Source organism: Falco cherrug, chromosome 7 (genome assembly GCF_023634085.1).
Source record: "Falco cherrug isolate bFalChe1 chromosome 7, bFalChe1.pri, whole genome shotgun sequence".
Taxonomy (NCBI): domain Eukaryota; kingdom Metazoa; phylum Chordata; class Aves; order Falconiformes; family Falconidae; genus Falco; species Falco cherrug.
In genome coordinates, this window is record NC_073703.1 from 4,448,835 (window position 1) to 4,472,089 (window position 23,255).

Below are 23,255 nucleotides of genomic sequence, written 5' to 3' on the forward strand. Positions count from 1 at the left end.
GCAGAACGCGTACCAAAATTAAAGTATCTTTACCAAAAATACAAGGAAACAGCTTAATCTCCGCTAAATACATTCAGAATGAAGCCCCCAGCACTCACCAAACTTAAGGACATCTCCACTTGATGAAAACTCGCTCAACAGGTTCCTTTTTAAAGCTTTTGTGAATGTCCTCATAGTTCAGACACTCAGCTCAGTTCCACAAATAGGGAATTCAGACAAGGTACTGGGAAACACCCCGAGCTGACCTCAAATCCTTACTCGTCACTGAATGAAGAGGAAAACTTCAATACCTGAGAAGACTGACCACAGTGAAAGTCACCACACAGCACCAGTTTATCCTGGTTCCCTGCTTGCCAGCTCGCAAGATGATGAACACAAGAAACACAGAGCTGAAAGAAGAACAACGACGACTTGTTGTAAAGAGGAGAGCTTTATCAATCTATCTATACACAAACATAATGATTGCTTTATAGACAGGTTATGCCTATCCTACAATGACTTCGTTAATCTAATGAAAATATATCAAGAAGAATGTGTTGAGACTGACAATGGTACTATACCTCATCATTAATCTTGACCATATAACTTCGCTACAGGCAAAAGAGCTATTAAGATGAAGACACTTAAATCACACTGCAGATGGAACTCATCAACACCACTGTAAAAATGGTTTATTAGCAATACACTTCAAAGCATTATCTGAAATTTTATAACAAGTTATTTAGTATGTATTTAATATTTGTTGTGGCTTTATTGTTGCATCTTAGTTATTTTGAAAAGTTTGTACTATTAATGATAGGTCTGCCACTGTCAGATGCAGCACTGCAAGCATAATTTACTCACACGTGGGCTCTTTCTGGGGTGTTTTTCTTTTGAGCAACTGGCAATGTCATTGCCAAAAAATTCTGCAAACATGCAAAGATTCAGTTAGCAATTAAGCATTAACAATAGTTTCGCTGATTATACTGTTTATGCTGAACACATTCAGCAATATGCACTGCAGAAAGGGACTGCATATACAGACAGGATAAAGCGATTCATGGCATTTCTGTGCTAGCAGCTTTACTGCAAATTTAAATAAAAAGAATTTTCAAAGTAAACGTTTTAAGCAGAAACGTAAGCATTTAGTATTCTGTGCATATATAAGCATTTCTGTTTTATGCATTATAAGCATTTCTATTCTGCGCAGTATAAGCATTGACTAATAATGCAAACAGAGCATTTTTTACTTCTTTCCTAGCTTCGCTGATAATTTTCAGAAAAGATGGTGCCTGGAAGGTGCCAAGTAAAGGCACGAAAAGCTAAATCTACTGGTTCCTTCTGCCCTTTGCACTGCTGACACCACCAGCTGCCGAGCATTACACACAGCCAGGTGGGTTCCTGATATTTTAGAGGAGAAGACATCAACACTGTCTTCCCACCACGTCGTACAGCCGGAGGCAGAAAGGGCTGTGGGCTGCCATGCCATCACTCCACCACGGAAAACATGGGGATTGATATACAATTTGTTAACCCTAACCATCAAGATGTGTTAAGCTGACTACCTCCATTAAGGTAACTTCCTGCAGAGCAACAAGTTTGATCCGAAAGTCTTTCCATTTTAGCTGGAGCTAGCCCATGCGTTACAGGAAACACACTTGTAAGGCTTAATGTTGTTAGGTGGACGTGAAGACAAAGTATTTGCTTGTGAGCAAGACATACAAAATGCCATTAGCAAAGCTGCCAGAGAGAATGTTAATGCCGTATTCATCTCAAAGAAACTGTCAGTGGCTGTATCTTCCCGTTTGAGAGGTTGCTAGCTCTCGAGAGTCACCTGCAGAAGACAGGGGAAACCCAATTACGGAAAATAGCAATATCTTTGTCAAAAAACAGCAAGCAATTAAATCTGCCCTACACACGGAAGCATGTATTAAAGCTAATTATTGTACATCGGTCAATGTAATTGCAACTCAAATGCAACATGGTCCACGTAATTAGTTGGCACTAATGGAAATCTCGTAATGCAACAAATGTACTAAAACACTCTGCGTCCAGAAGATTTCCTCGCAGTACCAGGAAGTTGTGCTGCTTCTCTTGTTGAATTTAAGGAGCACTTTGCCAAAGAGAAGATGGATGGATACTACCACCTGCCCCTGCTTCCCTGATATCAACATCTGGAGTTACTGAGGTCTTCACACCTAAAGGAAGGTCCCTCATGCTCCAGCTGCAGCCTGTGCATGCCCCAGCCCGGAGAAAGCTGTTTGGGCTCACCATCGAGCTGCCCGGGACCTGCTGAGAGAGGCTGCAGCAACAGCTGCTCTCAACAACTGGGTTTGGGGACATCAGGTTATCAGCACCGACAGCTTATTAATAGAGACAACCAAAAAATACATTGTTTTCCCTTTTTCTATTTGTGTCAGCTCAGCTTCCTTTTGTTCCATTTTGATATAACCCTTGGGGCTGAGAAACTGCTTACACAACTCCAAGATACTGTCAGAGAGGGCATGGCAACATTTCCCGGCCTTCAGCTGGCTACTGGGCCAGGTTCACTTCGATTTATACTGCTTGGCGATGCTCAGAGACACTTTGCCAAAGTGGGAACAGCAGGAAGACAAAGGAAGATTTGCAGCTGCAGCAAGTGCGGGAGCCGCTCCCGTCAGGACACCCAGAGCGTTATTAACTCCTGGGGCAATGAGGATGCAGTGGCGGAATTGAACAAGCATCTCTGCTGCACCTGGTACCTACTAAAGCACAAGAACCACCACATACTTATGGAAGACCACACCTTACAAAGCCCAAAATGCCAGGCAGAAAACAAACGCTATTTTGTTGCAGGTTTCACAGAATTAGTAATCAACATTAGTTAACTATTAAGTGATTTTACCCCTTCTGCCTGGTGTATTTCTCCAAGGAGGAAAAAACCCATAAAAATAGCTTCACCTTGTGTGAAGGACACTGTTGAAAGACCGTTTTTTGACTGCAATGGGAGATCTTTTTTCCGATGACAGAGGACTAATACTAGGCTGAGTGCAGCATGGAACCATGCCCAACCGGGCAAATAAAAGCCAGCATGCACCTGGTATCATCTCAGTGACCATCAGATGTATATTACCCCACAAGCCAAGTCTGCAAGCAAACAGCACAAGAGAGATTTTATAGAAGAAATGCTGAATTTAGTAGAAAAATTCTTTGTGAGGCACGTTTTTCTCAGAGGAAAGAGCCATTGCTCTCCCTTCTAAAGGCTGATTATTTACAAGGCTCTAATGGCTGCAGGTCAGTTTAACACCTTTTCTGGTTTTGTTTTAGTTGCAGATACCTGCCCAGTTCCTCTGTATATTGAGCCTGTAATCTAACATCACCACTTATCCACCAGTGATATGCTCCGGACTAATAAATGAGCGGTTTAACACACATCTAGTGACTTATTTCAAGTAGGTACAAATTAACTAAACCACCTTTTTGCCATCTGCTTGGAGAAGCAAATTCCCACATTAGGTTAACAAAATATGGTGATGTGACATTTCCACAGCAGCTACGGAAAGGTGTGCTTGGGCACAGTCCCCAAAACACAGCCCACCTCACCTCTGCAGGGAAACAACACAAAACACACTGAGCTTGTGGAAATTTCCAAACAGAAGCTGGTCCTCTGGAAAACAAAACAAACAAACCACCCCACCAAGGAAGCGGCTCTGGATATGCCAGTCTAGACTCCACTACGATCATAAAATACAGAGGAGGAAGGGAAAGCTTACGCATCTGTTTCCAGCAAGGGAACTAGGTCACTCGAGAAGCAATTAACAGGCTCGTTGCAATGATCTCCTTGCACCCAGCCATGGTGCATCAGATCCCTGAAGCGCCTGATGAGCTGAGAGGTGACCGCACAGAATAGCCAGAAACACCCCCTCGTCTGAGCAATGTTCAGAACAACCTTCTGAAATGACCGTTTTCCAGATGCTGCAGTTAAAAGTTAGGTGAAGTCTTCATTAACACAAAGCAGAAATATAAAATGGAAAGCTTAAAGTTCTTCTGCAATCCACCTGCACTCTACCAGGGGACTGACAGAGCTAATCTTAAAATTCAGCAGGTGTGCTATAGATGTGCAGACCCACCTATTTAAATATATGATAGGTCAGGCAGCCTAGAAAGACTTCATCCTAATTATGACAGCTGAACACTTACCACTGAAACACGAGTAGATTAAGAAAGCATCACTGAATTACTACAGAAAAAACTAATATAACAACCAGCTTCGGAAACATGAATTGAGGGCATCAACAAGGATGGGAAGACTTCACAGAAGGGTATCAGCCTCCAAAAATAATCTGCAATGCTCTTGGCTGCTTTGGAAAGGTAATACTGACCTGGAGGTGTTACATGAAAGACTGACGCAGAAGTCAAAGACACGACCTGGTATCCACAGGCACATTCACCACGAGGGTGCAGCCAGTGGGTTGCTCCTGCCTGTAGTAGCCTGGTGCCCCTAGCAGTGAGTGAGATGAGGGAACGTACAGGCAAAGCATTCTGTTTTCACCAGTATTGTAAAAGTTTCTTCAAGAAGTTGTACCTGCACGCCCCCACACTCCCCACTGCCAGGAACAGATTATTCACCTAGTTTCTGGCCAACGGCTGTTCAACATTTAAGCGTAAAAATAAAATTAATACTAACCTGTTTTCTTCTGGATGCTACAGGGTCCCTTCTTGATCTAGAAGTTCAATGCATTCACTCTTTATTCTCTTTCAACCCCACTGACAACCTATAAATTATTACTTTATATGGCAGGGCACTCACAGGCTCCAGCCAGGCCAAAACAATGTGCTAGAATAGAGACACTAGCTCCAGAAAGCTTCTCAGCCCTGGTCTATCAAAATCCCTTTTTAACAGATGCTAAAATGCTCCTGTTTGTATAAAATAAACTGTTCAGTCTATGTCAATAGCTTCTCTGCTGCTCTTCCCCCCGGTAGATTAATTATCAGTCCACCCAGATCTTCTCCTTCACCAAATTAACTGATGCAATATCATTTAAAACATATTAAATACAGCAATATACCAAACTTGAACATTTGAATAATTCATGAAGGAAAAAAAAAAAAAGAGAGAAGGTCTACACAAAGCCTAGGAAATTTTGCAAACATCATTCTTTCATCTACCAGCCTTCCCTGTATTTTTTTAAACCAATACTGAACTTGGGGGCAATTAACATCTGATACAGTTCTAACAGCAGCAAAATAATTTTTAGCATCTCCTTCAAACCACTGTTTCATACCATCCATCACTTACAGGAAAACATGATCAAGACAGGAGCCTATGAATAACTCTGCTTTTTCTCCAGGATTCAATCTAGACTGCTTCTAAATATGTATAATGCCTAGACTACATTAACACATTAAAGCTTTGTAGATTGCCATCAGTGCTTCTGCAGCTTAATTTCATCTGTCCCTCACAATTCAGATCTTCAACTACTTTCATCCTAAAGAAAAAAAAAAAAAAAATCATTCCACTTTAAATGTAAAAACTCATGATGCTCACATAAGCAGATTGCTAAGCATGTTTAAGAGCATATATATTTAAAACCTGGCAGCAAAACTTTATTCCCCTACTAAACAGGAGTATTCTCTCAGATTCTATTGCCTCAATGTTAATAAAAAGCACATTCTACAATCAGTTAAGCTTGAAAAAGTCTGGGAAGGATGATGAGTTTGACAAGTCAAACAATTCAGGAGTAGACTTGGAGAATATAGCAAGTGATAGAAGAGTGAACATTATAAGCAGCTGAAAAAAAAAAAAAACCCGAAAAACAAAACACAAGGGACTCAGCATGTTTGTTTTTTACTCCAGCTGCACAGAGGATAGAAAGGCACGATGCAGTAACACAAAATGGATGCTTTTTTGCAAACACCACCCTAATTTCCAAACAAGTTTGCCTGTCCAGTTAAAAATTAATTTCCTACTTCTGGCTGAAGATTTTAATTGCTAACACAGATGCTCTTTTCTGCTCATTCAAAAGTAACACGAGAATTTAAAACATTCTGCGCCCGAGACAGTCCTGCTGCACAAAGTAATTGGAAATGACAGATCACATACACCAGTGCAGGCCTGACATTTGTACATCGAGTTCTGAAATAAACCTCGGCAGATTCACAGGAGTACTCACCCCAAGCTGAACAAATTCAGCAGCAAAAGCCTGAAAAATAAAACTTACCGATTTCAGATTAAGCACACAAGAGCAGCATGTATTAATTATTGGGCAGAAGTTTAAAGTTTCCTTTAATCATGTTGAAATGCTCTGAAACCACTTGTCTGGTCTAGCAGCACTGAAAGAGCTTTTATCTTTCAGCTGTAACACAGGAGGCACGCTGGAAACCCCAGACAAGATTTTCTACCTTCTAGTTTTGGCATCTCTCCTTTTGAATTAGGTTTCCTGAAGTTGTGCACAGTGAGATATAGCACAACTAGTAAAGAAACCGTTTAAGCACAAAAAATAACAAGAGGAGAAACTTCACTCGAAAATCAGTCATGGAGAGCCAAGCTTCAGTTTTAATACGTGCATTTTATGTAGTCTTCCAAAGCCTCGATGCAAGTACAACAGGTTAAAAAAGCCTGCCTCTCCTGTGCTACCGAGCTCATGCTTACAGCATGGATAATTATATACAACATACAAAAGGCGGCAATTAACATACTTCTCACATAAAAACAAACAGCCAGGCTAACAGCATGCAGACCTGTTCTCACGCACCACCTTACCCGGAATAATTCACCATTGATACTTATAAGCATTCACACTGGAGTAATTTATGGATGCCATGGTAACGTAAGTACAGCTCACCAAGACTCACCTTTCATGAAATTCACCCAACTACTACCTCTCGGAGGTAAGATTTTTCACCACTCCACCCTATTTCCCTCCCCAGCATCCTTCAGAAGTTACCGAGCTTACTCACCGTCCAAACCGGGAAGATAAAAACCTCCGAAAATGAGCTTTTAGGCAAGAGAGCCCTTCAGCTGTACAACAAACCCCAGCAGCTCATCTCTGGCCGAGCAGCACTGACAGGGTGGTGGAGTCCCCGCGCCAGGCTGCCTGCTTCCCCTCCGCTGGGCAGGCTGGACCTGGGGCTCGCCACCACCTCCTGTAAACACACAGCCATATGCCTTCCGCAGCTGCAAGTTATTAAATCCCACGCACGTTAACCATTTCGGCATCGACAGCAGGCTAAACATTTTGAAACACATTACAGGAACTCCAGCCCCGGAGTTAACTGAACATAGATATTTATTAAGGAGGGAACAGGAAGAATCTGCTCCTTTCTTACCTTAAGCAAAGGGAGGTCGCTGAACTCTAATGCATCTCAGATTTTTCAGCTTCAAAAATGTATCGGTTGGTGATTTAAAGCGATTTCCCTCTCCGATTTCCTACAGGGGAGATGTGAAAAGGAGAAAAAAAAAAAAAGGAAAAATTTGAAGTACTTAAGGATCTGCAACAGCCGGTGGAGTTGAATTTTTTCCCCTCTATCTGTAAAAATCCTCTTATTCAGTCCTGTCTGCTCTTAAGACAGCACTGCTGACGAATTTCAAGGCACAGCTCTTGACATGCAGAATCACTGAAGGATCAAGAGCATAAATGTCACTTCCTCGAGGCAGCACATCAACTGCAAAGGAGCCTAATCTGCTCTCCCCACCACAATCCTCCCCAACTGAAGAGTAAATCCTGACATCTGCCTCATGCAGAGCTTTCATTAAACGTTTCTGAAGAATTCCAATTTAAAGCCCCTATCTAAAGGATCCCAGTTTTAACTAAACCATTATGTAGTTTGACTTGAGAAACTGCACAAGTGGAAGAATATAAACTGAAAAGCTAATAAAACAGAAGTCAAAGACTAACCTTGAAACAAATTACAGCTGGCTACATCTGAGCGGTAGCAGAGCCTCTGGAATTATTAAATGAGCTTCAGAAGAGATTTAACTAACCAAATTCCACTGCAATGCTTTATTTATGGTATGTGTACCAGTCCCAAAATATTTGCTAAGGTTTTTTCCATCTCCTTTATTGCTTTTGCATATTTCCTAATCAAATCCAACAGGCACAAACCCTATGGAAGCCGGAAGATTTTTATTATTTTTTTTGACAGTATTTCATAACGCGGTGGCCTGAAGTTCCTTAAAATAGAAATTAGATGCCATGAACACAACATCCTAAACAAACGCTATATGTGGATTTAACAGAAATCGGAACACCAGCATCGACTTGAAACACCATATAATTAACTCCTAAAATGGCATTTTAATGGTCTCTGCCCTTCCTCAACTTGGCAATAGCATGTATAATTACTCTCTTATTAGCTCTCTGCATCCTTCCCTTGCATTCCCAATTTAAAATTAAACAAACACTCTTCTGTTGGAGTTTGCCTTCAAGAAGTCTTGTTTTAAAAGGATTACCCGTCGCTAAAAGCAAACTGGGTGCCATAAAAGGAGGCTTATTCGTGCACTTCAAGTCTATTTCTTTATGTATCTAACACACACCTGGATCTTTTAAAAATCTATTTGAATTTTCTTACTGAATTAGCTCAATAATCTTATCACCCATTAAAATTTACGCCAACACAACCTGAGCCTGCACAGTATTTCTTCCTATAATCCTCTTGATGGAGGCTCAATTTAATAAACAAAGGCAGCTCTAATAATTCAAATCTTACTTTCAAAGATGTGATGTGCCTGTCAGAAGCTTTCTGCAACAGCGTCAGTACATTTCTTCAGTCTCTCTCCAAGGCTTTGCATATGTTTAAGCCTGCGTCTTGCTTTTTGAATGCTGATCACTACCGTGTTTCTTTTCTCTCCTTTAAAGGATTAAACGCAACCACACAGACATTTTTATTAGTGCATCATGCACCATTAAATTGTCAGCTTGTCTTCCACAATTCTCTTTAAAAAAAATAAAAATAAATACATGGCCTTGAAAACATCTTTACAACAAAATACTAATTTTCTTGGCACTTCTTTATAAGCTGAAGCAAACAAAGCCAAAATTCGACCAACAAAGCATCACATGTATTTTCCTTACAGCCAGGTTGCAAATGACGAGAACCACTCCACACACAACATGTATTTTTAAAGACCGCTCTCTCCGCTCACATAACATCTACCAGAAAGCCCTTCATTTGGCTCCCCCAAGAGATTTATTTTTATTATTTAAGAGTTCACCCTATTGCCTTCAAGAGTTAAGGCCAGAACTCCCACATTTTGCACTCTGGTCATAAGGGAACAACTCCCAGAGAAGAAATACAAGTTTTTAACAGGAGAAAGCAGTGATATTTTCATCCGTGATCGTCTTCCATACACAAAGGATGGTGCCAACACATGTGCTGTATGTCCCGTGCCAAGAAGATGATGGCTTAGGATTCCCTGCATCTATAAAACTTCCTAAGGGTGCTCTGGATTTTTAATACCTCCCTTATTTTTTGTCAATGATTCTACCTGGGAGTGGATTGGCTCTTTTTCATACACTGCAGCTTCCTTCTCTCAAATTCTAATCTACTGATGAAGGTGCCCAAAATTTCCTTCAACAAGCTGTGCCGTGGCACAACTTTCAACTAGACCTGCAGCCCTAACTTGGAAAAAAAAACCAGCCAGCGCCGCAGAAATTCAGTTCCTGCTCAAATCGAACCCGTTTAGAGGATTCTGCCCATACAAATCTTTTACCTTGTGTCTCACTAACAAGTTTAAAAGCATTTGAGATATTTGACTTCAAAGGCACAAGACTCACTGACGCTTTAGATTTGAACATTCCTTCTGTTTTTCAGCACAGGCAGCAGAATTATCCCTGCACTTCCTCATCAAGGAGAACTCCTCTCTCAAATACTAGTAAAATTCCAGAAACCACTGTAGTCTTGTTCCCTGCTGCTGCAGAGATCAGTGCTGGGCAAAGGTGCCCTTGCTCCCTGCTGTCCCCAGGCAGGCAGGACCAGGCGGGTTTGTTACAACAGGTCAGAAGAGAATAAACAAGGAGCATCCCTGCAACAGCTTGGACACAGTCAGGAGAGTCAATCTGGCCAAGTTATGTTTCTTTCTGCTCCTGGCTTGCGGAAAGAACAGCTGCAGAGCCTGGAAATAAACCCTGGAGATTGCCTGAAGGCTGAGCATGAAGCATCCAAGCAGGTGCATTACCCCCGTTTCTCTTGCAAGGCGAGAGGCAGCTCATGCAAACAGCTTGCACCGGGGGCTGGAGGGCATCGCTCCAACAGCGAAGAAATCCCTGGGGGAACCTTCAGAAGAGGAATCGAGATCTCAGCACAGGCAGACATTGAGCCAGCTTCACAAGGACTGCAGTAGGTGGAGGGCGAGAGGACAGAAACCCAGCAGGAGAAGGCACAAGTGACACTTCACACAGCCCCGAGGCACGGAGAGCGGCTCTCCTCTGTTCCCAGGAGCCCAAAGCCCCACTGGCAGCAGCAGCCCAACGTGCCAGCACCTCCGCAGAAAACCAGCCAACTTGCAGGTTGAAGGTAAACCCCCCCCACACACAGTTGCGCATTTAATCAAGAGCTCTTACGAATACACGCATAAAAGGAGAGAGATTTCTAACCATCAGCAGAGACAAGTTTTTGCTCTCTGCTCCAAGCCATCTGCTTTGTTTGAAGCTTTGCTCCACTCAGCTTCACTTCTCCCAACTCGGCTTCAGCGCCGAAATGAAGCTTTGGATTCCTGTTATATTTCTGAAATTACAGTGATTCCAGCACAGTTTGGTAGGTCATTAATACATGTTACTGGGCGATTAGAACCCTTTGCTTGCAACCTGCAATTTCAGTGCAACCACAGCAGTGTTATCAGATAATGTGTTAATAACCTGCTGTGTCTAAATACGGTGTTACAGAGATAGGCATGTGCTGGTTTCGGAACAACAAAACAAATAGCCAAGCACACAGATTTTACACAACCAGTTCCAAACTCCCGACTGAAGATGAAATCCTGTTTCTAGATACAGGCTAACACTTTATAAAACACGGCAGGAACTCAGTACCCTCAAACACAATTAAAACAGCAAGGACTTAGTGTACCCTTTTTTTTTAAAAAAAATATTAAAAAGAAGTAAAGAAAAAAGGACTACTCGTAACTGCCCACAGCTTGCCATAGGAGGTACAGCCTTTACAGCAGCATGGGAAGGCTGGACAACAACGTAACTCCAGCTTTGGTATAAAGTTTTAAGATGCTCTCTGGAGGAAGCCTCACATAAAAAGAACAAGACTTTTCCACCTTTGATAACAAAAGTTTTGACTGCAGGCAAAGCTAACAGAGGGGACAGGTTAACTGTTAACAGGTTAGCTCTATAGCTAATAAAAGCTATAGAGGAGGTAAGTACTCAGCCTCACCAGGAAAGACTTCCAATAGCAGAAGCAAGAGAATCTCGTCCTAAGGCCAGCAGGATACATCCTGAAGACATGGTCCAAAACCAGTTTAACTAATTTCGTTCATATTACTCTCATGAATCCATAAAAAATAAAGTCCTCCTATCTGGGCGTCAAGAAGAAATGTTATCTTGTTTCTATTAAACAGAACAGTAAGACCTCCTATCTTACTTCAGTGATCTACAAACCAGAATTTGTTGATTCTAAAGCCCAAGATTATTAAGAGGAAAAAAACCCATCATCTCTACTCCACTCCCAGCTGTTGCAGATTTCTGACACTGAGCCACAGGCACAGGCAGGACGCCCAATTTCTTCTCTGAGCTGCGTTTTAACATTTTTCCTATCTGAATCAAGAATCCCACAGGTTCAAATTACACAGTTCAGATCAAGCATCTGACGTGGCCATAAAGCCCAAGATCTGAATTTCTGCTTTCATACAATGCCCGTTGTCAACGTGGCTCCTCTAAATGTGTCGTGCCCATCCATCAAGACAGAGATGGATGTCTTTTCCATAACCCAGCGCTTCTGGTGGTACGCGCAGCCACGAGAGCAACGTGGAAGCTGCAACCCGACGTCTCTGCTAAGATGCCAAAGGCCAGCGAAGACTGACGGGCTTAACGTTATGTACTGACCTGCTAGAAGAGAGCGGAGGAGAAAAGGTGCAGGCACAGCAGCCTGCTTTCAGTGCACCGAACACACCGTGTTTCACACCGACATTTGTCTTTTATTAAGAGCGCTTTTCAATTTCAATAAGGTGGTTAAAGTGATAGCACCCAATTAACTGCTCAGTAGGAGGACAGCATTAATATTCATGAAACATTCAAAGCAGACGTGGTATTCTTAATTGTCTGAACCACCACACAACAAAGCAGCACTAATACTGTACCATCTCTCCAAAATATATTTTAAAAAAATAATCAATATTCATTTCAGTAGCTGATTTGGGTTCCATTCTGATTTTTGCCCATTTAAACACCAGTGTTCAGCTCTACCAAACTCTGTTCCTAGTGAAAGAGGAATTTTTAGTCCCATAGAAAGAGGAACCAGCCTAATTCAAGCCCACGGGGTTAAACCTGTCTAACCCAGGTGCTGGCTGCTGCAGCAAGTCCCTTAATTTGAGCTACTGAGGCAGTAAAACTGTCCCTCCCCAGTGCTACCAGTGTTCAGTCCCAACACAGCCGGGTTTTCTGACTGCAATGTAGTGCAAAGTGGTTAGAGTAACAAAAAGAAAGAAAAAAAAAAAGGAAAAAAAGTGCCCATTTAAGATTGCTGTTCTTGTCCTACAAGGTGGGGGCTCTGTTGGGTTATAAGAAATACGATTACAAAAAACACACTCAGACTAACTTCTTTTGTAGACAGTTCTGGGTTAAACACGAAGGACCTGCCTGCCTCCAGTCACCGAAGCTGAGCAGGAGCTCCTGCAGCTTCCCGAGCAAAGCAAACCTCTGCTGAACAGCGGCAGCACTGTACACTTTGCTCTTGCAGCTGCATGGGTTTGTTTTATCGACGTCTCGTTTTTCCATCCTCATCAAGACTCCTAAGCCTCCCCCAGGCAGCTCCGGCCAGGAGGAGCAGGGTGCCAGGGGCTCTGTGCAAACCGCTGCTCCCCAGCCTGGCAAAAGTTAAGCTTGCAACGCAGAACGGTGGAATTAATTTTTTTTTTTTAAGCGCGTCCCAAGAGAAATAATCGTAAATAGCAGGACGCTGAATCATACTTGGGTACCAAGGGGACCAAACTGTACTCGGGTACCAAGGGGAGGGGGTTTGCGATGCGCAGAAGTGACATCAAACACGGTGCAGGACCTGCTGCAACCCGCCCCGGGAAGCAGTGCCGGCAGGGGGCGCTCGGGTGCCGAGCGAGAACGAACCCGCGCAGGCTGGGGCTGGCTCTGCCCCCGCTCCGCAAACGGGGGCGACCAGTTTCGCCCCCAGTCCTCGCGCTGCTGCAAATGCAACCTGTTCGATCCAAAGGCTCATTTGGGGCTCTCTTCCAGCCCCAGCAAAACGGCTCTGCTGCCCCGTTTCAAAGGGTCTCTGCAATCCCACGCACTGGCCGCAGGTGGGTTTGCTTTGACAGCAGAGACCAGAGAGTAAGAAATCCCGCTCCGGTCCCCAGGGAGTCCTTCCACTTTGGGAAACTGTTTAAGGGGAAACGTGCACTACCGTCAGTCACGCCAGCTGTTAAAATAAGGAGAAAGCAATGTCACAAGTCAAGCCAAGCGTCTTGTTAGATATTTTTTATGCTGCAACATTTTGCAAAGAAAGCTTAAATCTTCTTGGAGAAGTAGACAACTTTATAGCAGCGCAACTTGAAATTCACTGTCAGCACGCAGGGACCTTGTTAACAGTCCTGTGAGTATTAAAACGCAGTGCATCACAAGTTGTATCTTGGCAAGATAACCTCCGAGTGCTCACGTGGAAACTGAATGTAAGGGCTGCAACCGCTAGGAGCCATTTCGATTGTACAACTTGCCCCACCTAAGTAACTACTGGTCATCAACAGTCCTTCTGGAGCAAGAAACATTTTACCACATGTTATAGATGATCATTTGGAAGTAGCTGTCACCACAAGGATTAAGCCTACAGTTACAGCACATGTCTCCAGGCAAACGTAATGAGCTGTGCACCTTGGATTGTACACAGCATAAAATATGCAGGGTGAGAACTGCACGCTGTGTCACCCATGGCAGGGAAAACGCAAGGAAGGGGAAGACTGATAGTTGTATTTTTGCCATTTACATCAAGTTAATAACTTCTATGTCAGACAGGTTTTTAGGATCGCACAGGTAGATTTAAGGCAAAATCAAAATACGTGATTGACAAGAGCCTGCAAAACCAAAATCCTGTGTGCTGCTCCACCATCGCAAGAACATGCACCTTGCAAGCACTGCACCCCTAGCAAACGTTGAGGGCGTAAAGCTGGCTGTCCCAGGGATTGAACACCTAGCTTTTCCAGGCACTGAACAGATCGACTTTTGACCTCCCGGTACCGTGCCCTTTTTGTAAACACACATCAGGAACAAGCAATTTAGTAAGCGTCAGAGAAACACAGCATCACCTTAAATCTTCTATAAAATGAAAAACAGCCATTAAAATGTGGCGGATCTGCAAGTGATCTGTAAGCTTTTATTTTCCCAAGCCACCAATGCCATAAAAAAGTTTTGTTGTTTTTTTTTAAAAAAAAGCATTTAGGTAAGAGACTTAAGAATTATATCTTTAAAAAGGTGAAAAGCTGATAAATCTCACTCCTGCAAGAAAGCCAATTTTTGCATATAGCTAAAAAGTGTCACAATTATGCATTACTATACAGCCTGCAGTGTTGTGGCAGCCCATTTGCATATCTATTACTCTATAAATTTTACAGTCCACAAATACCAAGAATACTTTACTGTTACTGAATGCCGATGCCAAGATTTGCCTTTCTAAGAAAACTCAGAACTGTGTGAAATCCTTTGTCTAAAGCATAATATTCATTGCTGGTGTTTACTGCAATTCTCAGTTCTGCGACCCACATAGCTTACGGTTTAAGAACAAATTCACCTTCTATATATGTAATGCTTCTGTAAGATATAAGACACCAAAAATTTACTTCTAGATGTAGTTCAAAGATCAAATACGAGTTTAAGGACTAGATGTGCGTTGTGACCAACTTTCTCCACGTTATACAAATAGGGATACATAACCTCCTGCCCAGAGCAGTAATAAACCACACACTCAGCAATAAAAAAGCCCTCTACTGAAACATTTAGTGGAATAAGACCAGTGACTATTGAGGAAAGCATCTGACAGACATTAAATCCAAAAGCACATCTTGCATCTGTCCATTCTCACCTCGCAGCAAGGTGCCGATCCCACTCCTACCAATGAGCATTCAAGGTTTTTGATACCGCATGTCAAAAATGTGTTTGTGTGAATGCCTAACTTAGTTAGATATAGGGTAATTCCCCCATCAGAGATAACCAAATATATGTCTTCAGTAACTTCAGCGGGTTAAAAGCTGGGGCATGAATGTACCTCCCCTCTTTTTATTCCAGTGTGATGTTATTTTGTATATTATGCAACGAAGTCCAAGTGTTGCATTAAGTTTTCCATAATTCTTCACTTTCTGTGATAACGTAATAGAAACAGTTCTGTTAAAAGTCTAATTCCCGGCAGGCTTAATATGAACATTCTTTGAGAGTGCTGCTCATGCTTAAAAACAGGCATTAAACAGCTAAAACATTTGATGTTTGGAAACAAAGTTACCCATCTGCCAAGGGTTTTGGAAGCATTACATACCAGGAAAGATTTTCTGTTCTAAAACCATTTCATGTTAAAGAAAAATCTCCAGACGTGCAAAGCTTAAAGCTTAAAAATAATCCCTTCCACTTACTTCTAGCTCTCCCTTGCAAAAACGTTTGTTCACTGCAAAGCACCACTTTCTTGTTGCAAACAGCCACCCATCGCATAAGATTGAGCACTTAGATTTACCTTACTTCTACAAAATAATGGCTTTTATAAATTAATCATAACACTTAAAAATAACTGACCTACTTTGCTTGGCCACCTAGGATTCGCTGCGCACAAGCATCCAAGCTACGAATTACCACCGTGCCAACGGAAGTGTGAAGGTACTGCGCACCAAGCTGAGATTTCATGGCAAGTCGCTGCACAACCTGCGCTGTCTGCAAGCTTAGCTGCCTTCAGATCGCTGCTGCGGGGGCTCGCCAAGCCTCCCAGCATGTCACTCCAGGTACTTCCATCAGGTCTCCTCAAACAGAAACGCTACAGCGCGGCTGACGCTGGCATCAGTGGCGTGCTCCTACCCACTGGAAGTACTTGAAGCGACAGAGCAGGGAATGGCAGAAAACCCCGTCTGCTGAGGGAAGCACTGAAAATAGCTTAAAAGAAGAAAAACAACGCATCTCTTGGTTGTAAAGCACCCACGAGGCTAGGGACAGGCTTCCAAGCAGAGCGGCTGGAAGACAAGCCCAAGAGCAAGTGGCAGGGAGCACCCTTGCTGGGAGACAAAGGCAGGGTGCTTGGGGTGAGAAACAGCCTGGGGCTCGCAAGGCCACTGCCAGCAAGGAGCATCTTTGCAAGCTGAAGGGCTGCGGTACATCTGTAACCGCACACACCGAGTGCTGGGGCTCTGGTCTGTCCGGGCTGTGGAGGTGACCGAATTCTTACCCTTTTTGAATCCTAAATCTCTGCCTCCTGCTTTAAGTTAGCATTAACATATGGTTGAACAGGATGAAGCTGTTCCTCCCACCTACCCAAAGGCAAGTAGCTTTTCTGAGAGTTTATCTGCCTGGGAAATTGAGATTTTTCTGGAAGAATACTCAGGGCATGAAAAATATGGCAAAACCCACTAACATGTGGAGGAAGGTGGCTGTCATTGTACAAAGCACACAGATCTCCAACACCTCAGTTGTGGGAATGGCATATAATGGAGATTTTATTTAAATTCACCTTCTGCATGGCAGCTCCAGTGCAAATTTATCATGTGGGCAAGGAAAAAAAAAAACAACACTCAAAATCAGTTATAGTGTGAAACAGAGGTGCACAACTAAGAATAATAAAAAAAATAATCGTAGCAACTCCAATTATAACATCTTCCAATTATAGCATCTTCCCTGTTCTTCCGCTGACGCCTCATCCTTCATTTTCCTTGTCTGTGGAGCAACCATAATGCTGTTCGTGTTCTTCACTATGTTTTGATTATCAGTAGAAAACCTTGCAAGCTGAGGGAAAGTTCTTTCCAGCAGTTTCCATGGCTGTGTTTCCATGGTTGGGATAGCTGCTCGCAGCCAGCAGCACCACGGCGAACCCCAGCCACACGCCCGCAGAGATGACAGGCTCCCGGGCCGGCACAGGCAGCCCCAACTGCAGATGTGTTTTCCCTTTGACTACAACCAGATGGTCCCAGAGCAGCCAGTAGATCCCACTGGCAACCACGCATCACTGAAATGCTCTCCTTCTTTGGGGTATGAAGTATGTGATCTATTTTGGTTTCTCAGCTACATGGAGAAACAGTATACGTATATAAAAAAGAAACCACACTGAGAAAATTACTTCTCCCTTACTGCAGCAGAAGATGCTCTGATCTCATTTGTTGACATTTATCATTAGGAAGAGAGACATCTGAAAGCCCTGCTAGGAGAGGAAAGCTTCTTAGGGTTTTTAAGAAAGCCTACATTAAACAGCACGGCTAGCAAGAGCCGATTAGTCCTTCAGCTTGAGATACACAGTACAGTTAACACAATTTGATTTTTTTAGGAGAACGTAAAATCAGCTAAGACAACAAAACCAGCAGTCTTCTGTACTCAACTTCCTATTCAGGTACCTTTTTAACAGGAGATCTTGATGAATAAATATGCCTTGAAGTCATAGCTCAACTCCCCCAAAATCAAAGTCAACATTTTTAACAATATATGCTAAAGAAATTTTTATTTTTCCTGCTTATCAAAAAGCCGAAGCGCAAGTCAGATGGACGCAGACCAAAAAAAAAAAAAAAAAAAAAGAGTATTTTCAAAGGCCCCGCCGCTTCAAACCACAAGCCAGAATCCTATTTTCAGAAAAGCACATTGTTATGACAGAGGCTTCTGCAGGTGTACGACATCCTCTCTCTCCAACATCTTGAGGCACTCAGCAACTAAACACATCCTAAGCCCACTAACTCGGCTTTGCTCGCTTATGACAACCAGTTGCAAACGCAAAGCATGCTCTTAAACAGTCAGCTCCCTAAGCAATTTAACAATTAATCCTTGTATCTGTTCAAATGCTGCTTAAAACAAATCATTAGAAAGAAAATTAAGCCAGCAGACATCCCTTATTTCTTACTCAGTCAAAACACTATCTAGCCCCCTCGTAAAACATCAAACTAAACAAGGCAATCCAAGAGCTTTTCAGGGAAAATATGAATGCAAAAAAAAAAATTATTATCAAATATTGTGCAAATGTTACCTAACTGGATAACCTTCAGGTCCATTGAAACAATTGAACTCTATCTCTAAAACTGTGGCAAATACCACAAGCATTCAGCAAAACGGACGTACCAACCACGCAGGTTAGGAAGCCTGCAGCTCCAAAAGCTTCAGGTACTCCACGGGAACGTATCCCACCGTAAGCAACGAGAACTGCACTTGTAGGGCTTGATTTTTAAAGATGGTTTTGTTGCCACAGCTACCTTTGCAGCCTGGATGGCACTGAACGCCGGTAGCCAAGCCAACGGGCTGTTAACGAAGCAGGGTGGGAAGCGTGGTTGATGTTCACCCATTTTGAGTGACCAATAGAAGCAATTTTTTATTTCTTCTTCAAGTGTTTTTTGCAGGAATTAATTGGTATCTTTTGGTATGTCCAAGAATATTTCCATGGGAAATTCAAATATTCATTAAACATAATAACTGGTAAAATAAGCTCATTCTGTTCAGATTTAGATGTCCTTTTTTCTATAAAGGCAGGAAAACAGCAAAAATACTCCCTCAGGAAAACCACACCCAGGAAGAAACAGGGAAATCATTTCACTTTCAAGATGAAAATCACAGTTTAAGAGGAACAAAACTGCCTTTTCAAGCACGAGGCACACTTACTGAGGGTGAGGTCAACCTTTGGTAACTCCGAGACCGAGAAGCACAAATAAAAATCCTGAGCTTTCACCTCCAAGGGAAGCCCCATGGCCTCACTGGTTCTAAGAGCTCCTGATAAACTGCTTTTGTTTGAGAGCTTTCTGGAATTTCCTGCATACCTTAATGCAATGAAAAAGAGGAAAAGAAATGCACCAGCACCCCATTTCCTGCGCTAGACCCGCTCAGGGACGCGCCTCTCAAACTTGCCTGTTCAGAAGGCTTCTCACAAACGCACAGCCCAAACAAAGTAAACCCACCAGCACCCTACAAGGGGCACAGAAAAAGTTCTAATACTCAGGAACCGACTTGGATTTTCATGGCAAGAAGCAAGGCAGAAAACGCTGAGCTTGAACGAAGCCGCTTTAGAAGCCAAACCAAGCGTTAACCTTCCTCGGTGCCACCACATACAAGAAGATCAAGTGCTCTGCCACCAAGTCGAGCTCATTTTAGCCTCACTCACTTCAGCTCTGCGCTTACCTTGCTTTGTTGTGGGTCTGCATTAGCCCTAAAAGCCAGCAGAGGTGGGTCACCACCACTCCTGCTTGCAAACCAGTATACCTCCCCAGCGCCTTCTCCAGGGAACATCCAGAACACAAAACACTGGACCCTGCTCGGCACGGAAACCCTTTCCTCAAGTGAGCTTCATCAGGCAGACTTTGCTCCTTAATCCAGCCCATCTGTGCATGTCTCTCAACCTGGTTCCAAACCACACGCACACTTGCTGAAGTTTAAAAGTCTTACCTGCTATTTTACATATTCTTAAACTAATACTGCTGTGGAAAGCCCATTTGTAAATAACCTTAATCAAATAGAAACCTTACTGTTCTCAACCTTACCAAGGTCAGAAGGAGACACGTGTTAAAGTTCAAGCTAGAAGGGTTTTGGGGTTGTGGGGCTTTTTGGGGGGGTGTTGTTTGGTTTTTTGTTTGATATTTTTTTTTGAGTGGCTGACCTTCCTGCTTAACATTTACAGTTGTTTCAGGAAATTCTGTGTTAAGGTTTTTATTCCAATGAAACAGAGATAGATTATTCCTGAAACAGCTGAGATTCAGTGCTCCAGAGTCTCTATCTATACAGTAGAGATTGCATAGGCAGCAACACAGGTATTCCCCAAACATCTTAATTTCCAAGTGTGACTTCAGACCACAATAAACTCTAACTCCTGAAAACATGGCCAAACTAATTTATTCTGTGATCAACAAGCTACGTGTAATCAAGAGTCTGTAAATCAGATTTTATAAAGTGACATGAGCCAACTGGTTCCTATGTCAGGAGACACCAGCTGATCTTTAACAATACAAGCAATATAAATGAGGGAAAAAGAAAAGGTGGCATACTTGAGATAAGACACTAATTAAAAGCTCATTTCCTTTGGAATTAGCAGTGAGCCTTCTTTAGAAGGATCTTATTACCTTGCATTTTATCTGTCACCTCCAATATTTCAAATTCAATATTAACATTTAAAACACAGCTGAGAAGCTACGTGTGGTTTTCATGTAAACTTTGTTAAATACTAGCTAGATCATTACAAAGTCTTTCTATCCTGCTGCAGGTTTGCACACTGCTTCACACAGATTAAAAGCAAGTGCCAAGGCTCACCTGTGGCTCTGTCGCCAAGTACGGCACAAATTTCAGCGGCAAGGAGGGATTAAAAAGCCAGCAGCCCACTCATCACACAGAGGATGTGCCATGTTCCAGCGCTGACAAGACACTGAGAAGGAGCAGGAAGCAAAAACGATGCCAAGAGGAGATGAGGTGAAAAAACAGAAGCTGCAACTGTGGAGCACAGCAGAGGGAGTCAAGAGAATAGCGAGTGCTGATAGGAAAGCAAATTTACATTTTGTTCTTGAAATGCCAAGTGAAAATCCAGCATAACTACAGAAAAGCTGAAGTTGCACTAGGCTTACTTGCATGAGCAAACAGTCCCCAAATACAAGCGTTCATTCCCAAATTTTATTTAGAAGCATCAGAGTTTTAGCATTAGGGGGGAAAAAAGAGGAAAAATCACAAAATGGCAATATTGTAAAAGGGGAACAACTTCCGACATTTTAGGTCTGCAGCACAAGGCTAAACTGATGACTCAACTTGCTTTGAAAACCTGCAGAAATTAAAAGTTTTGACTGTGGCTCTGACATGAAAGCTAGTTCATTAAAAACATACCCAAATACTAAAGTAACCAGTTGAAGAAATACCTCATTAAAAACGTACCTTAAAACTAAAGTAACCAGTTTAAGAAACACTGCCAAGTAGAAGCCTTTTAATCTTAGGGCTCAATTAAATGTTCAGAGAAAGAGAGCTACTTTAAATGTAACCTCAGTGAAATCCAACGTATTATTTCCCTTCTCTTACCAAAGGGGTAGAGATCCTGAACAGAAAAGAAAGAAGAAAACCACTGAAGACCATTAGGTAAAAAAACCCACAAAGCAGCAGTTTTGATTCTCACCTACTTACGCTACAATGGTACCATAGGTGACCACTGCCACTCCTGCCAAATATTATTTTTAGGGGATCGGGGTTTTCTTTTGTGGTGGGTTTTCTGTTTTGGTTGGCTGGGTTTTGTTTTTTAACACATTCTACCTGTTTCTCTGAAGCAGTCACCCAAGACCTCTTTGTTTACCGCAGCATGTGCGCTAGCAAGTGACTAGCACACCTCTTGTTTTTCCTGCTGGAGTAGCACTATAGACTCAGCATTACAAATGGAAGCACTATTGTTAAAGAATCAATTGGACAATGAAAGAGCTGAGGACACTTGTCTTACAGAAAATTACTGTCAAATGTTGCCAGACCCAGCCTTCCCTCTTTCTGGGCCACCAGCCAGATACTAATCATTTCAGGTCCCTACTAATTTTTAGCTGTGTGACACACTGCGTGATACAAAAAGGGCAGCTTCGTCCAGGCTGTGCTTTAGGATACTTCTATTGATTATTAAAAAAAAATAAATAGCTACTTATCCTAAATGTAGACAGTGACATTATTAGCTCATGAAAAGTTAAAGGACTTCCTGTGGCACCATCTGAAGGGACACTGTATCTCCTTATTAAATTAACTCTTCCTACCTTTATTAGAGCACAATGGCAAAAGCCATTCCACAAGGTGGGCAGACAAAATAGTCGTGGAAGTTACACTGTATCTTGGTAAGAAGGGATTCACTCTTTTTAAAAAGGTACAAAGAGCACCTGGATAATCGAGATGCCTTTGACCTCAATTATATTTATCGATCACCAACTGTATCAGAAGGGTTAGCAGTCCACTGAAGTGAAAACAATGCCTTTAAATAAACAGAGCACAGTATTTCACCCAGATTTCACAACTATGCCAAAGAACATCTTAGTAGGGCAGGATGCCTCTACAGATATATTGAATATTGTTAAGGCTCATTACAACTGGCCAAGTTTAAAGCACATAATGACCTTAAAAACCTTTCTTACTTGGCCAGCTCTAACTAGGAGAACTATTAACTATTGGCAACTCCTGCGTCTAATGGAACAAGCCAAAAGGCTCAAGTTCCTAACAGTCAAAAGAATAAAAACAGCCCCGAGCCCCCACAATTTTTGGGCTGCGCTCCCCTGAAGCCAACAAGCATCAAGTGGAAGAACCAGAAGATCACACTCCTGTATGCACACGGATCCTCTTCCACTACCTGGGAAGCTGTGAAGTATTTGCTTTTGCAACATTGAAATCTTGCTTAAAGGCAGAATATATTAGCTAAAACTTTGCATCATAATACTACGATCGTGCATCTTTCTTATGCTACTCAAAGCAGGCAGAAGCAGAACAGCCCACAGACACTCAAACCTATCTGCAGCTACAGCATGAGCACACCTTATTTGTGTTCTCGTGACTCTGCCTTACAATAAAGTGCCCAAAATCTCTTGCATTACAAGATATCTTCAACAGTTTCATGCACGAGGTCTGTAGCAGCTGATCTGCATGTTGTATTCTGAACGAAGCCACAAATCCTGGAAGGTACTGTCCTCATCATTTGAGCACTCACCTGCACTCCCTCTAGCTCTTACAAAACCCATGGGTATTTCTTTAGCATTCCCTTTCCCAGAGAGTGTGTCGATCAGGTTTTCTCCTCTTCACACTCTTCGAGTGGGTGTGAATTCCAAGAGGCACAATGAAGAACACATATAGGCCACGTCTCTTTGCATTAAGTCTCGCTGAGGAGGGTGACTGTTCCCATACTAACATACCTCCAGCACAAAACCCACTTCGCCGCAGCCTTGCTAACAAAGCTGACTGCATCTCGTTATGCCTGCTCCAGCGCTCGCT

The 23,255-nt window shown here is 42.6% G+C and overlaps 1 protein-coding gene and 1 long non-coding RNA gene across 7 annotated transcripts in view; both read right to left on the reverse strand.

The window, feature by feature from the left end:
• The window catches only part of GLCE (glucuronic acid epimerase), a 55,630-nt gene that overhangs the window by 30,775 nt on the left and 1,600 nt on the right, over positions 1-23,255 (reverse strand). For 2 of the 6 annotated variants that reach the window (XM_055716203.1, XM_055716205.1), the window contains exons 2-3: positions 8,668-8,808; positions 7,288-7,387 (exon numbers count right to left, since the gene is read on the reverse strand). The exons of 2 other annotated variants lie outside the window; for them this stretch is intronic. The gene's annotated coding sequence lies outside the window, so the exon portion shown is untranslated. The remainder of the gene's footprint in view (positions 1-7,287; positions 7,388-8,667; positions 8,809-23,255) is intronic. 2 more of the 6 variants (XM_055716204.1, XM_055716206.1) reach the window with 1 other exon arrangement.
• Positions 647-3,866, reverse strand: LOC129736494 (uncharacterized). The gene is made up of 2 exons (XR_008733165.1): positions 2,920-3,866; positions 647-1,813 (listed from the first exon to the last, which is right to left on the reverse strand). It is a non-coding gene; the product is annotated as an uncharacterized LOC129736494 (long non-coding RNA).